Source organism: Bactrocera oleae, chromosome 3, assembly GCF_042242935.1.
Source record: "Bactrocera oleae isolate idBacOlea1 chromosome 3, idBacOlea1, whole genome shotgun sequence".
In the NCBI taxonomy this organism is placed as follows: domain Eukaryota; kingdom Metazoa; phylum Arthropoda; class Insecta; order Diptera; family Tephritidae; genus Bactrocera; species Bactrocera oleae.
This window is the reverse complement of record NC_091537.1, coordinates 79,805,262-79,820,604: the sequence shown is the minus strand read 5'-3', so window position 1 is coordinate 79,820,604 and position 15,343 is coordinate 79,805,262. Positions and strand designations below refer to the sequence as shown.

General features: G+C 33.1%; 1 non-coding gene and 1 pseudogene across 1 annotated transcript; one reads left to right on the top strand and one right to left on the bottom strand.

Moving 5' to 3' along the window:
• Positions 1 to 2,010: 2,010 nt before the first annotated feature.
• LOC138856124 (uncharacterized) lies at positions 2,011 to 6,096 on the top strand (annotated as a pseudogene).
• Positions 6,097 to 14,767: 8,671 nt separating this feature from the next.
• LOC118682300 (U1 spliceosomal RNA) lies at positions 14,768 to 14,933 on the bottom strand. Its single transcript, XR_004978077.1, has one exon. It is a non-coding gene; the product is annotated as a U1 spliceosomal RNA (small nuclear RNA).
• Positions 14,934 to 15,343: the final 410 nt, after the last annotated feature.

Sequence of the window (15,343 nt, the reverse complement as noted above, 5' to 3'; positions counted from 1 at the left end):
GTGTGGATATAAGCCTTTAAATGATTCTGTTTATTTTACATCCAGTTCTATTCCAATATTGACACACTAAATTATCATTAGATTATTATCACAGATTCTAACTCGCAGTACTAAAGATCGTTGAATTGAAATTCGCAGACCGTTTGTCTATCGCTTAAGAATCGGCGATACTTCAATCTATAAATTAGAGGGTAATTAATAAATGTTGGAGTGGAAACCAATATATTCAGGAAAACTGAACACTTTAAAAAGTCCTGATAGTTTAAATTATTTTGTCATTGAGGCAAGTCCTGCTCGTGACTTGGACTCTGCTTTTATACTTAAACAGTTTTCATAGAAGGGGCGGTGCAGTTGGAGCAGGTGATAGTGGGCTTCTACACGAATGGTTCGCGGGTCAGTACTAGGTTGATGCGAAATGCCATTCTGCACAAATTTTTATAAATCCTGGTTTTATACATCCAAGCAACTCTAGCGCGTTTTAAGTAAAGCTGGCTGTTGAGATAGCAAAAGAAATACTTCTGATAAATGACTGAGATCAAAGCGCGGCATTTTCAGTTAATAAGTAAACAGAAGAGCGAACTCTAACTTGCTAATAATGTACTCGCGATTAGTTAGGACTACCTTAACCCACTATCGATGCTCTCCAACGGAAATCGTCCACAAAATTATGCATAATAAAATAATATACGTTTAGAATCTGGGTTAAATTAACCCTGACGCATCGAGGAACCCTGATTTTTTGACGCATACACCGGTTTTAAAAGATTTTAGAGTGTCTAAAACCACATAAGTGGGAAACAGCTCGAATTCCTGACATAACGTTTATACGGAAAATGTCTCGAGAACTTTATACTGCGATGGTATCGCTCTTTGAAACATTCATCTGAACAATGTATCTCTTAAAAGCTGTAATTACTAACATAATCTTGATACATTTTGCTGTTCTTTCTGGTAAGAAAACATGTCTCGAGAAGTTAACACTGCGATTATTGAAGTTACATGAGTGATTATTGACTTCATAACCTAGCAGGAACTAGTCTATATTATGCCATTTACAGAAGTCATTCCTGCTATCAAGTATTTAGATGTATAGAATAGATAATTCTAGATTATAGATTGAACATTTTAGTATCCTCATGAGATGAGTGTATTCACGATGTATGAAAAAGTATAGTATATTCTATTTTTGAAATATAAAGAAAACGTACGGTTCTCAGTATTCAGATATTAATTTTTTAATACTGAGAATGGTATATTATGTTTGCCGCAAAGTTGGTAACACCCAAAAGGAAACGTCAGAGATCATATATAGTATATATGTAAATGATCAGTTGAGTCGACTTAGCCATGTCCGTCTGTCTGTATATACGATAGATAGATGCATATTTTAGAGATATCGATCTGAAGTTTTGCTTACCAGCGTTGCTCCCAAAAATGCTGCTCTTTTCTCGAAATCGCCGAGATCGCACCACTGAAGACTAAAGCTGCCTAACAAACTGATCAATAACAAACAAGCCCTTGTATGGGAAATTTTTTTATTTGACAAGATATCTTCACGAAATTTGGCATAAATTAGTATTGAAAGTAACATTACATTCTTAGAACAAATAGTTCAGTTTGGACCACTATAGCATATAGCTGCCATGCAAACTGAATGATTAAAATCAAATACTTGTATGGAAACTTTTTTAATTGTGACGGCTATTCCAGCTATTCGGCTGCACCGAAGCAATAATTTTTCTTGTTTTTATTTTATTTTCATTATTGTTTATTTTTTTTTTTTATTAAATTTTATATATTATTTATTATTTCATTATATAGTGGCACTTGGCGGTTTTTCTGCACACTCACTATTCACCTTCACTTTCAAACTAATTTTTCAATTTACACTCAAACACCTCTTTATTGCTCCATTTGTAAATATGTCTACATAACAGTGCATACATGCATGATTGTGCTAGCAGCACACCTGAAAAATATATCCTTACACGACTCCATAAATCACTTGCCATGCTCATCACGTTATTACCTCCAGTGATCTCAGAGTTTTGCGAATATAATGAAAAAACAAAAGCATGTTTGCAATATAAATTTATAAAACAAACATATTGTGTAAGTGAGCTGGCACGCTAGCAAACTGACACATACATATAAATATATTTATTACTGACACAATACAACCAATTTCCTAGAACACACACACACACACACACACAAGCATGTCTAATGGTTGTCACAATGAGATGTGTGTGTGTGTGTGTGTGACCTGCTTGAGCATGCGGATAGCTAGCAGACGTGTCGTGCTCGTTACAAGCTGCTTGGCAGCAGCTAAAGCCACTTGATATCCTATCAATATTTATCCCCTTTCACGCAGAAGCGCACGCACAAACACACACATACACAGGTATTTGTGCTTATTCATCGCTCTTACTTATTCACACATGCTAAACAGTTAGGGCACATTTTTTTTATATTTTTTTTGTTGTATTTTTTTATTTTCTGAGCACCAACACTACTACATTAATATGCTGCTGTGGCGCGTTGCATAGATAAAGGCGCCCAAGCATTAGTTTGCATGAATAAAAAGCTCGTAATTTCATGCAGATGCGGTTGTTACAACTTTACTGCTGTCCGTACATACATATGTACGTATGTATGTATAAGTATGCTGGTGTTTGTGTTGTCGTAATTCAAGGGGTTATAAATGTGCTTTCACGAATATTATATACCTACCGTTATGTTTAAACATATGTACTGGCGGAAATAAATATTTTCACGCAATGTCTCAATTTATTGCAAATCAGTATGACATTTTCAACACCATTTAAATATGTTGGTGTTTTCGTTGTTGTTGGCAGCAACTCAAGCGTTCATTGACAGCTGCTGTGGAACTGGGTCATGTTCCGGGTATTTCTGGGGTTTTTCTTGTCAAATTGATACATGCAATGATGCTCTTTGAAATGTTTTTGCTTTTCATTGCATAAATTACAATTTTTTGTAAATAGCATGAATAAATAACTAATAATATTGGTGACCTTTCCTTTTTCACGCAAATCTAACCAGGCTTGAGGTCATTAAAAATATTTTTTTTTTGGGTCGGAATCCAAACACAAATTATCGTTAGAGCTATCTTTTGTCTTCTCTACCTTTTATTAAAATCCTGTATGTTGCAATCCTGAAAATTCACTCGAAACCGCTTTATAAAAATGTCTTCTGGAAAAAGTTAATGAGGATTATTGAAGTATTGCCATAGTGTCTGTTGTTTGTTTGACAGCTAAATGTTATAGCTGTCCGAACAAAAAATTTTTTTCGGAGATTGTAACGATGCTTCAGGTAATAATCTATACCAAATTTGATGAAAATATATTGTCAAATAAAAAAGTTTTCCATACAAGGACTTGGCTCTTAGCGCACACAAGCGACTCGCTGGACATCTGTTCACGTCCGCATTGAAAAAACGCGCAAGTAAACAACGAAAGCGCTACGCAGTCGGTATGCGGTGGATACTCGCATACATAATATCTTTACTCACAAGAAAATGTTTACCGTAAAAGAATCGTTCAATAAACAAAACGATCTTGTGTATGCTCGGCAATACAGAGAAGCATCTCAACTTATTCGCAGTGTTCGAAGAGGCCCCCATCTCGCGTGTGTAATGATATAGTCGGAAGTAAGCTAAGATGGCGTTAGCAAGCTCCTTTTTTTTTAAGAAAGGAGTGAAAACCTCGGCCAAAGTATATCGACCGTCTTAAAACCCATTTTAAGCCTTTCAACCAATCAACATTAGCCAACATACCGTGGAGTCCAGCAAGACTTTTCTTGACTCAACTGCGGCTTTAAAACAACGTTTGAGACTTCCATATCAACGGATGATTGAACAGCTGGTAGTTAAGATCCCAACCCATATTCGAGGTATGGCTTGATCTACTAGACGCCTAAATATAAACTCGTTGAAGCTTTTGTGCGTGCTATGCACAATTTCTCCATGCATAAAGTCTGTCTCGCAATCAATAAGCAGCTTAATGGCTATGATATTGAATAATTTGTTTAACATTCATTCGTTTTCATTTGGAGTCGATTTTTCTGTGTACCAATATTAATAGATTGACAAGTGTTTTCTACATCCTTTATTTTACTTATAAATTACTATTTGGTTGACATTATTATTACCACCCACGCATCTATTTGGCTTCCCTTTAACAATATTTTACTTTTATTTTGGTTTTTCCTAAATTTTCTGTTTCACTTTACACCACAAAACTATGCATGTTTCATGTTTAACAAACCTTAGAGGATAGGATTGTATGTTTTATATTTTTTATTTCTTGTGGCTGACGTTTCTCACCTCAAGTACATTGTCCTCTCAACATATTAATTTGCAGCATTTCACTCATATTTTCCTGCCTCAGCTGATTGCTTTATGTGTTTTTGTCGTGCTTTGCTCGAATGTCATGTGAGACCCAAATACTGCAAATCGATATCTTATAGACCATTGAACACTTGTATGTATGTATGTGGCTAAAGCCTCATCAATAGCACATTCCTTCAAGCTGAGCATACTAGGAAGATTCCCTCGCCACCACCTCACAGCTTGTGGTATCTACAGCATTCTCACAAATGCACACACAAAAATTTCCAACACTTTGCTGGAGTTGAAGTGTTGCCTTGCGGATATGTATGTGATGGGATCGGCGAGTGAATATTTTACCGAATTGCCGCAGTGGTAGCCCCAAAGTATGCCAATGAGGGCGCACACTTTATTAGTTTGACACTTGGTACCCTCTTGTGGCGGTGGACGGTTCGAGGGCTGTATGTGTGTCAATGTGACACCTAACTGTATAGCTGACTGACTACGTACTGGCTATATAGCTGGACTGACTGATGAAAATATACCAAATTGTATTTCAGTTCAGCTGTTTTAACTGGTTGTAAGGTGGCAGGCAATGCCCCAAGTAGAGTCGATGAAAACGCCCGCAAATCGCAATGAAGCAACCGGCTGCATGGCTGTAAAGTAGGTAATGCAGACAGTGATTATTCGCGTTGTCAAGTTGGTAAATTGACGGGTACGAGGTTGAGGTGAGCATTAAGGCATTGTTCAAATGAATCATAGGCATAATATATATACTGGCATAAATCAAGTACCAGTGATTTTCTCACAGCTTAAAATCGACAGTGGATGGATTCCAAAATATTTGAATTCCAAACATAAATTAGTTCAATGTCTAGATCTAGAAATTTGCAGCTTTAGACGAAACCAGATTGTAGAATCTATAATCTAATGCTAATATACTCGTCTATAGTAAGCAATTGAGAGAAGCAGAAATATTAAGAATCATTTTCTTAATGTCGCAGCAGTGGATTAGAAATATCAAAGGTCTTAGAGTGTGATCCAAATCTTCAAAATTTGTTTCTACAAGCTTTCATGAGTAAGAAAAAAGTAGCATAATTGAATAGAGTGAGCGGACATGGCCGCGGACTTAAAAAATGTAAATGGTCGGTTAATCGATTTTGGTCGTTGGAAGAGAAACCGCGCAGTGAAACTGTATTAGCAAACATTTTCTCTGCTATGGTGATGGAAGTTGTGAGTCATTTCGTGCCCGTTGACAAAATAAGTCGAAACAGTGGACTTCATTCGGTAAACCTGCTCTGAAGAAGACGAAAACTGACAATAAAGTGATGGATGCTGTTTCTGGCTTTCACCATGTGTGATCTACAGCTATTACTTGTGGAAGTATATAACACACAGGGCCCTTCTAAGTCGAATTAATAGGGCGATTTGTCATCGAATTGCAAGAAAAACCCAACCCAATTTCAGAATCGATGTCGTCAAGCCCAGTCGTCAAGACCAGTGGAAAGCAATTTATAATAAACGCAAAATTGTTGCAGATAATTTACAGCATGTCGAGATGATGTTACCATCAGCCAGAAAAAAAACACGGAAACGACCTACATGAAGAGGTGGATGAAAATTGCAGTAAAGAAGAAATTGATTTCAAAAGAAACACTTTCTACGTCATACTTGACAGCGTTATCTGTGAAGTGAAGAGAAGACTCGCTGCAATGAGTGACATAAATGAATTGTTCTCATTTCTATGACAGTTCCATGATATGAAAGAAGATGAACTCAACGCAACAGCAAAAACTTTTGCAAAAAAGTATTCCGTTGATGTATTTGATAAGTTGTCCAATGAAGCTATTTAACTAAGGCACGTCTACGATGCAAATTTTGAAACCCGTCTTACTACATACAACTTATTGATTGCCATCAATGCTCGAAAATTTGAAAAACAGTTCCTAAATATTTGCATAATTTTATGAAGTTTTTGCATTTTACCCGTTTTTGTCTCAAATGAGTCGAAAATTTTCATCGATCATGCTCGTCGCAGAATTAGCCAAGAAGTTGGTTTTCCAGACTATTATCGACGCCAAAGCTGGAAAAGCTTAGTTCTAAGTTCCAAATAATTGAATATTGGAGGATTTTAAGTTGCATGTTCAAAAACTTCTTCAGATAGTCAACAGATTTCAAAAGATCCGTTTTTTTATTAATTAGATCGATAAATAAATGTTTAAATTAGTTGTTTCTGTCTTCTTATTAACTGTCAAGTCCTGCTAAACGTATATTCATATATTTCGGTATAATCTGAAAAAATTTTTTTGACTGAAATTCTGTTTATGAACTAGTTTATACATTTTTGATTTTCAAAATTGTACAAAACCAAATTTGTTTCCCCCAATATCAACAACACAGCAAGTTTGATACAGATGTGATGAGAACATAACATACTAGGTCGCATTTGACTTTCAAAAACATTGAAGTAGTAAATGGGAATATAGTTAATAATAAAATGTATAAAGTATAAGAAACATTCCTGTAGGGAAGGAGGGAAGGGGGCCCCATCATTTTACCCCTAAGGAGGCTATATCTAGACTCTCGGAGGATGCTGAGGCGCTGGAACATTAACTTTGTGAATTCCCAGCTTTCAGCCGGTTAAAACTGAATAGCTTCCGCGACTCGCAATGTTCAAACATAAAACACTATGAGCATCTGTGGTGAAAAAAGATCAGGTGTTTTATCAAATCCACTGAGTTGCTGGATAAGGGTGAACTGGTTACCACTTGGTAAGACAATGGGCCTAAAGATGGCTGGCGCTTTTACGCCGCCCTTTTCAACCTACCAACAAAGTGCTTTTCGAACTGTCTGATAAAGCTGTAAAATATTTTCATTACAACACCTAAACTTAATATATAAGGACTAGACCTCAAATATATGTTGAAAAAATAAATTACGATATTTAAGTTTATGAAAAGACATTAATGTTATTTAAAATTGTATTACATATTTTACATAATTGCAATAAAAACTTTTACATTTTACATACATAAACTTATGGTATATATTATACAATATTTTGTAAAAATTCTTACTACCATATATGAAGATGTTTCTTAAAGATTTCACAATATTTGTCATAATATACTTTTTATGAAAAATTATTATATTTTGTGGCTTCATTATATTTAAAATGAAAACTTTACGAGAGCTCAAAGAGACAAGAGTCTTATTGACTCAATAATAATATTTAAGCATTAGTTAAAAGTGAAATTTTGTATTAATCTTATATTACTGACTTTATGACAGGTTTTTGTATACTAAATTATTCTGAATAAACTATTATTGTATTAGTCATATATATAGTGTTATAAGCTACTTAAAGTTAGTACTGGCGAACGTTCATTGCTACAGCAGTTGTCGGTTCCTTTCTTTGTTCAAAATCTTCAGCATCCAAAAATTGTTTACTGAAAGAGAAAAATATTATGTTTATTTCTTCATTGTAAATAATTTTATTTTATTTATTTGTATGATAGACTATACTAATATTTAATATAATTACATACTTACATACAAATTTCGACATTAAATTAATTAACCAAACAAAAACAACAACAAAATTACGAAAAAGTGTCACAAAGAAAATAACTAATAAATAAATAAAACTAAAAACCAATTTTTTTCTACTCTGAAAGTTACCTCAACCTTTATTATTAATGAAAAAATATATTATAACCTATATATTGGCAGTCCTAAAAGCATTATTTAATGATTATACAAATTTATATAAAAGAGCTTAACTAGAGTTTTATTCATTTCTTTATGAACCAGTTTCAAAGAGTAGTTCTGTTGTATAAATATTACTTTTAAATGTTCCTTCTTCAGAATTTTAAAAATATAGTTTTAGGCTCTTTTGATTTGATGTGCAATATACAGGTTTGCCTATAATGCATTGAAAATAATATTTAATTATCAATTAAATTATTTTAATATTATTTTAAATATACTAAATAATTTGATTTTTAATCCTTAACACCGAATTGAAAATTAAAAAAAAATTTTAATCACAAGTAGCAGATTTCAAAAAATAATTTTATCCAAAATTTATAATTTAAGAATAAAAAACTTATTATTGAATTTGCATGCCTACGCACTTGCATAACATAGTACTTTGTGTTCTACCATTTTGAGCTAGAGCTGGTAAAGAGCTGTTAGCTTAAAACTCTATAGCAGTGGTCGGCAAACTTACATATGCAATTTATTTATATTTATATAAGTTTTCAATTCCAAAATTTACTTTGAGTTCTTCAACCCAAATTTGGATTTAAACTCTGATTTTTATACTCTTAAATTGTCTCGCTGCAGAGTATAATAGTTTTGTTCCTAACGGTTTTTTGTCCTAAAACTAGTCGAGTTTGATATAGCGTTATATATAAAATATATTAATGATCAGAATGACGAGACGAGTTGAAATCCGAGTGACTATCTGTCCGTCCGTCCGTCTGTCGGTGCACGCGAGTAAAATTGAGATATCTTGGTAAAAATGGTACACATATGACACCTAAGGAAGGAGCTTGCAGTAACCACGGACATCTGTGGGCTAAAAAAATTTAAAAAATGGGTGGAGCTCCGCCCCTAAATGGTTTGATGCACATATCTTCCAAACTGCTTAAGAGAAGAAACCGCTAAGAAGAACTAATTTTATAACCTCTTCAAACTCTGTGAAAATAGGTAAAATCGGAGAATAACCACGGTCACTGCTAATAAAACGGTTATGTTGAAAAGTACTATAACTCACTGAATAAATAAATCATAAACATTCAATTTCACAATCAGGATGGTAGATAAACGCCTTTTAGACTCTGGTGTGAAAATTGTACAAGGGGCGTGGCACCGCCCACCTTTAGGTAAAATCCTTTATCACAGGAACTACTCGCCCGTTTTCAACCAAATTTTATGTGTTACTCATACATTCTTAATAGACACTGCAAAAATGGGCGAAATCGAATGACAACCAAGATTAATACCCATATAACAAACTTTCAAATTTCGTCTGATTCTTTCCCTATACAGTATACAAATTAAACATTAATAAAGTTATCAGAATATCACTTTTCACAAATAATGCCCTCAAGTTATTTCATCTTACGCACAAAAATTGTTGTAATCACACTTTAACTTGTGCCAAAAATTCGTAAAAGCAGGTCAACACTTCTCTTAGCCCCCATATACTTAACATAAATATTTTCGAACCTCCGGTTCACTTTATATCGCATCTATCGGTCAGTACTCGTATGAAAGAAATGTTAATGAAATTCAGAAAGAATCTTTTTCTAAAACAATGTATCATCTTTACTTTAAAATTTTTTAATTAAAAGTGCGCAACCCTGCATATATATTATGTACAAAGAGTGTCCTTTTAAGGGATTACAAAAATTTTAATTTGAAAAAAAAAAATTAATATTAGTGAAACGGCTAATATTTTGACTTATTGGCCGGAAACTTTATGGTTTGTAGTAGGAAAAGAATTTCGACAATGGCCACCTCGGTCGGGTCTTATAAAGCCCACGATGTCGTTTAATTTTGCATAACTTTTACCATATAGTCCGACTTTATACGAGGTCGTATACATATTCTACTCGACTGTGACAACTTGTGACTCACTTAGGACACATCAGACGGATAAAAATTTAAGTATCATATACATATCTACCTACATACTTACTTATCGTTATATAGATGTTAGAGTGAAACTTTGCAGCCAATTAACAACTTATTTAACAATCTTAATTCTATCAACTGCTGTTTGCATGTTGCGCCATATAAACGGTGGGTGTGTGAATGCCTTTAAAAAGTAGTAATTAGTTGTTACTAATTTACTAACCAACTAATCGTTGGTGTTGCCAAGTAGACACAGGTATATATGCAATTTGTAAAGTTTGCATTCTTCCTTTTTGCTAACTAGATTTCAATTACCCAGCGGCATGCCAACAATTCAATGCCAAAGTCACTTTAAGCGGCTTACATGTAAATGAATACTTTTACAAACCGATTGGCATGCGATACAAATGTGGACTTAATTAAGCGTGGAGAGGAGTTTTAACTTATTATGGCTTCATTAAGTTCATTTCAAAATGAAATTCTTTTCTCCTATTATACAAATTTTAAAGTTATGTGATGTGGGAAAAGGTAGGAAACTCATTACATTGTATGAAACAAAAAAAATGTTTGCATATGTGAAAGTGAAAGAGGATTATTTGGCATTGAGCCGAGAGCAAGGGGTCTTAGGGTTCACCTAAGTCTGTTTTATACCTTTCATGAGTAGAAGAAAAAATTTCAGATTTTTAGCTAAATTATTAAACTACAAGTATATATCAGCTTAGTATTATGGACATTTCGAAAATTTCTTTTCTTGCTAAGTAAAATAATGAATTATTTTAACTAACTTTTCAAATGGGCAAGTCTTAGCACAATGGTTCACATAAGCTGTATTTAGTATGGAAGCTACAATTAACATTACAGTTAACCAAATTCCAATCCGATATCTCTAAAATAAAGCGGACATAATACCTGATAACATGGACTCAATACAATTTATGTCAATATTTAAAGGGTCAATTATTTATTACCGTGAGTTAAGTTCAAGTTCTTGAAGGGTGTAAAACCATAGAGATATATTAAAGAGGTCGATAGTTGATGTACCAATCGCAAACGAAATAGGAATTCAACTATATGTATAATAGAGATCAGTAAGTCTTTATGAACTACATTACTTTAAGTATACTAGTAGTATGTGCTAATTGTTCGGAAAACTTTGTACGTAAAATATCGTTAAAAGAAAATCGCAAATCATTTCAAGTGTATACACGTATTCAAGTTTCTTAATACTCGGTTCCAGCAAACTTACTTGAATTATTTCAGTTGCAAATTTATTATTTCACTCACCGGTATAAATTGATTATACAATTCTCAAAGGAGTTATAAAATAACTAATATTAAAAGATTGCAGTCAGTTTCCAGGTACCATTGTACAAGCCTACTAGTTACCAAAGAATCAGCTGTTTTCCTATGTGTGTGACACAGCTGAGATCCCCTGATCGAATCTGCCTTTTTTTAAATACAGAGATGTAAATAAAAGGAATGTAGTTTCTTGTTTGTAATGGAGAATATTAATGAAAACTTTTAAGAATATTTTCGAAACAAAAGATTATTATATATTTATTGCTTTTCCTCACTACCTCTGAGATTGCAATATAGGTGCGTTACCGATCTTTTTTGGGTATTCGGCTCCCCAGGAGGCCTATATTCACCCATTAATATATACAGTTCTAAAACAATCTACTTTTCGTTACAAAAATAACTCGAAAATATATATAGATGAATTAGGCTGTTGAATATTATATAAGTTGGAATTTAAAACTTGAGTTAAACAAAAACGAAAATGAATATATAAAAATCAGGTACAATTCAATTATATTCATGAAAAAATATAAATGAAAACAATCTACTTGTATTAATTTTAACAAAAACAAAAATAATAAATAGAATATGAGGTACAATTCAGGAACAATAATAATAATAAGCAAAACAATGTACCAATTAATAAATAATTACAAAATATTCTAAATAACCCACAGCGATATACTTATTAAATGTAAATTTAATCTTTAGGAATGCTAATAATTCTGAAAGTTATAAATTTTAAAACATAATACGGCAACACACTGTAGCATATTTTAGTCAATTGGACGTTTGAGTAGTAGAATATTAGTTGACAACCCGTACCAAGTGTGACTTTAGTAGTAGCATTTTTGTGGCAACCCGTACCAAGTGGGCCAGTTTTGCGTGTGTATTAAAGAAAATCTTAGGATTGGTTACATGTAGATTTATACACTTACACTAAATTTATATACTTGTAGTATGTGCTGGGTACCTTACAAAATTATATTATAAAACTCAATATGTAAGGAAAGGTTAAATCTGATGTTACTGAAAATTTTATACTCTTCCAATTTGCAAGGATCTAAGTCAGGAAAATACTTTCTGGTGTTGGCAACAGTTCGTATGTAAAAACGTTGCGGAAAAATTTTGCATAATATCCGAGGAAGCCAAATGAATTACAATCGAATTGGGGGTTCATATTAACTTGATGGTTTAATGAGATTTATGTGATATAAACTCAATTTAATATATTGGGTATATAGGAAAAAAGCCAGACAAATAATTGTAAGCCGTTATGAGGATTTATATTCAACACTTAACTATATTACTTTAGGAAAGCTACTTCATTTCATTAATATACTATCACACACACACACTTTCAAAATTAAGTTGTAGTATATGTTAACTCATCTTACTTATTGAACGATATATATATATATACAAGTATGTGCTATATCAAAAATTCTATCGCAATTTTAAAATTCGTATATGAGGTTTATGGAAACAAGAACACATTGATATTAGAGCGAGACACTGTTTTAACTTCTTTAAAATATCTCACTAATACAGGTCGGTTGAAAAGTTGGTTGGTCTCACCAACAAATAGCTCTACTAGTTCCAATTTTTCTCAAGATCAGCAAAGAAGCTTATGGCATCAGTTTTTTGGGATGCAAAAGGAATTTTGTTGATTGATTATCTGCAGAAAGGTAAAACAGTAAACTTTAAATACTATTCCAGCCTTTTGGATCGGCTGGCTGAGAGAGTTCGTGAGAAAAGACCTTGTTTGCAGCACAGAAAATAATTTTTCATCAAGACAGTACTCCTGCTCACAAAGGTGTTTTAGCAATTACAAAATTCAACGACTACTACCTCTTCAGAAGGCTGAAAAAATTCTTTCGTGGAAAGCGTTTTTCGTCGAAGTAAAAAGCTATTACAGCCGTAGACGGATATTTTGCAGAAAGGAAAGTCATTATAGTGATGGCATAAACTCATTGGAGCATCATTGGAATAAGTGTGTTGAAGTTACGGGAGATTATGTTGAGTAAAAAAATATATTTTGTATCAAAAACAGTATTTTTTTTCATTACGAGCGCTGAAACTTTTCAACCAACCTGTATACTTGTATGTATATATACAAGGTATAAAGACAACGGAGATCTAAATATATCTCGATTAGTTTTAAGGGATACAAACCACCGTTATGTGAACAAAACTATTATACTCTGTAGCAACATATTGCGAGAGTAAAAAAATTACCAATACTATGATACTCTGATTTGTTTGGAGCAACCCCTCAAATACAAGGTTCTACGAATTAATTTTTTTTGCATTTCCAGCATTCACCAATTAAAACTTGCGTAGATACTTCCAATTGGTTTAATACCATTGTTTTGTAATGCTAATAAATTCCAGTAAGTAAACTTTTTATACCAAAAATGAAATGTTATAAATACATACATACATACATATGTACATTTAAACAAAGCAGAGTAATAAAGTTCTGTAAACCTCAATACTATTGACGAACAGCTAAAGCTTAAATATATTCTTAAACAGAATTCAGATATTCCGAGATAGAGGCAAATAAGCTGCAACCGAGCTGGTAAATACCAAAATACCAAGCCAGTTAAGGGTATTCAAGTAGTGTCTGCTATTTAGGTATTTAGCATGTATAGATACATTTTTTTTTGAAATACTATAAACTGATTTGCTTACTTACTGGTACTTTCTCCTTTGAATGATATTTGGAATATTTATTGGCTTATTAAAATGAAGACGGTAACTGAAGTTTGATACGATAGATGGCACTGTGGTTAAGATATTAACAAATGGCTGCGAAACTACTTTTGTTTCGAATTAAAAGTCAGTCTTTAATCTTAGTTGCCACCACCGCAGTCATCCTAGAATAGCAGCAAAGAGTTCGGTTGTGTGGCGAATGGATAGAAACCCGTTTTAAAACATTCAGTACCGTATATAGCTAACACAAGTGGCTCGATTTATTATTTGATTTGTGATAAAAAGGAACCTAAAATCCGAGATTTTTAAATAAACAGATCTGTTGGTATTTGGATCTCACAAATGGCGGTATATCACAAATTCTAAAAGACTGCCGAAACCGTACATCAACTTTAGTGAAACATAAAACAAATGGATCGAAAAATAACTTAAAAAAAACAACTCCCGATGCGAAGTATAAAGAAACAAATATTTAACTAAATAAAACTATAATTCAAGACGGAAAAAAACATAGAACTGGAGGTCAATTAAGGAAATTATAGTATTCTAAGAGTTATAGGCGTATCTATACACTTATTTTAGAAAATTTGAAAGGTGAATTCAAGTACATGGATTTTTCAAACAAATTTCACCCAATTTTGAACCACTATAATGCTACCTTAATTATACATTCAATATACTATGTACTACTAAATTCCGTATAAAACCAGAAGCAAACTGCCAAATTCTAACGCAAACCATGTAAATGTATTCAAAAATGTCGGGACGGCGCGCACGCCATTCCCGGCTACCAAAAATTGCACGCACGAGTTATTCACATTAGGAATAATCGCAGAGGTCAACCCAATCGAAAGTGCAATGACCAGGTCTCGCTCCGGAGGAACCGCCTTCATGATCACGGTTTACCTCTACGCCAGGTAAGTATGCTTTCTTCACCCCGAACTAAAGTACTTAAGCTGAGTGCTACACAAAGTGGATGAGAATTACTGCAGCAAGGATATGCCCGCGCTAAACGAAAAAGGATATTCACATACTGTATATATGTATTTTACATATAGGGGTTGTTTTTAAAATATGCATTACATGAACTTTATTTCAGTATTGAATTTCAGTACATATACAAAATACAAATGAAAAGAGTTAGAGGACTTAGCGATGATATTATTTAAAAAGTAGCAGGTTCAAAGGTTTTTGTAAATGACAAATTTTGTGAAAAATTAATGTTGTATTTTCTCTATGTAACGTATTTAAATTATTGGTACTAGGGAGGTCTATAAAACCCTAAACAAAATTTTTTTAATGGTACAACATTTTTATGAATGAAATCTTTGACTA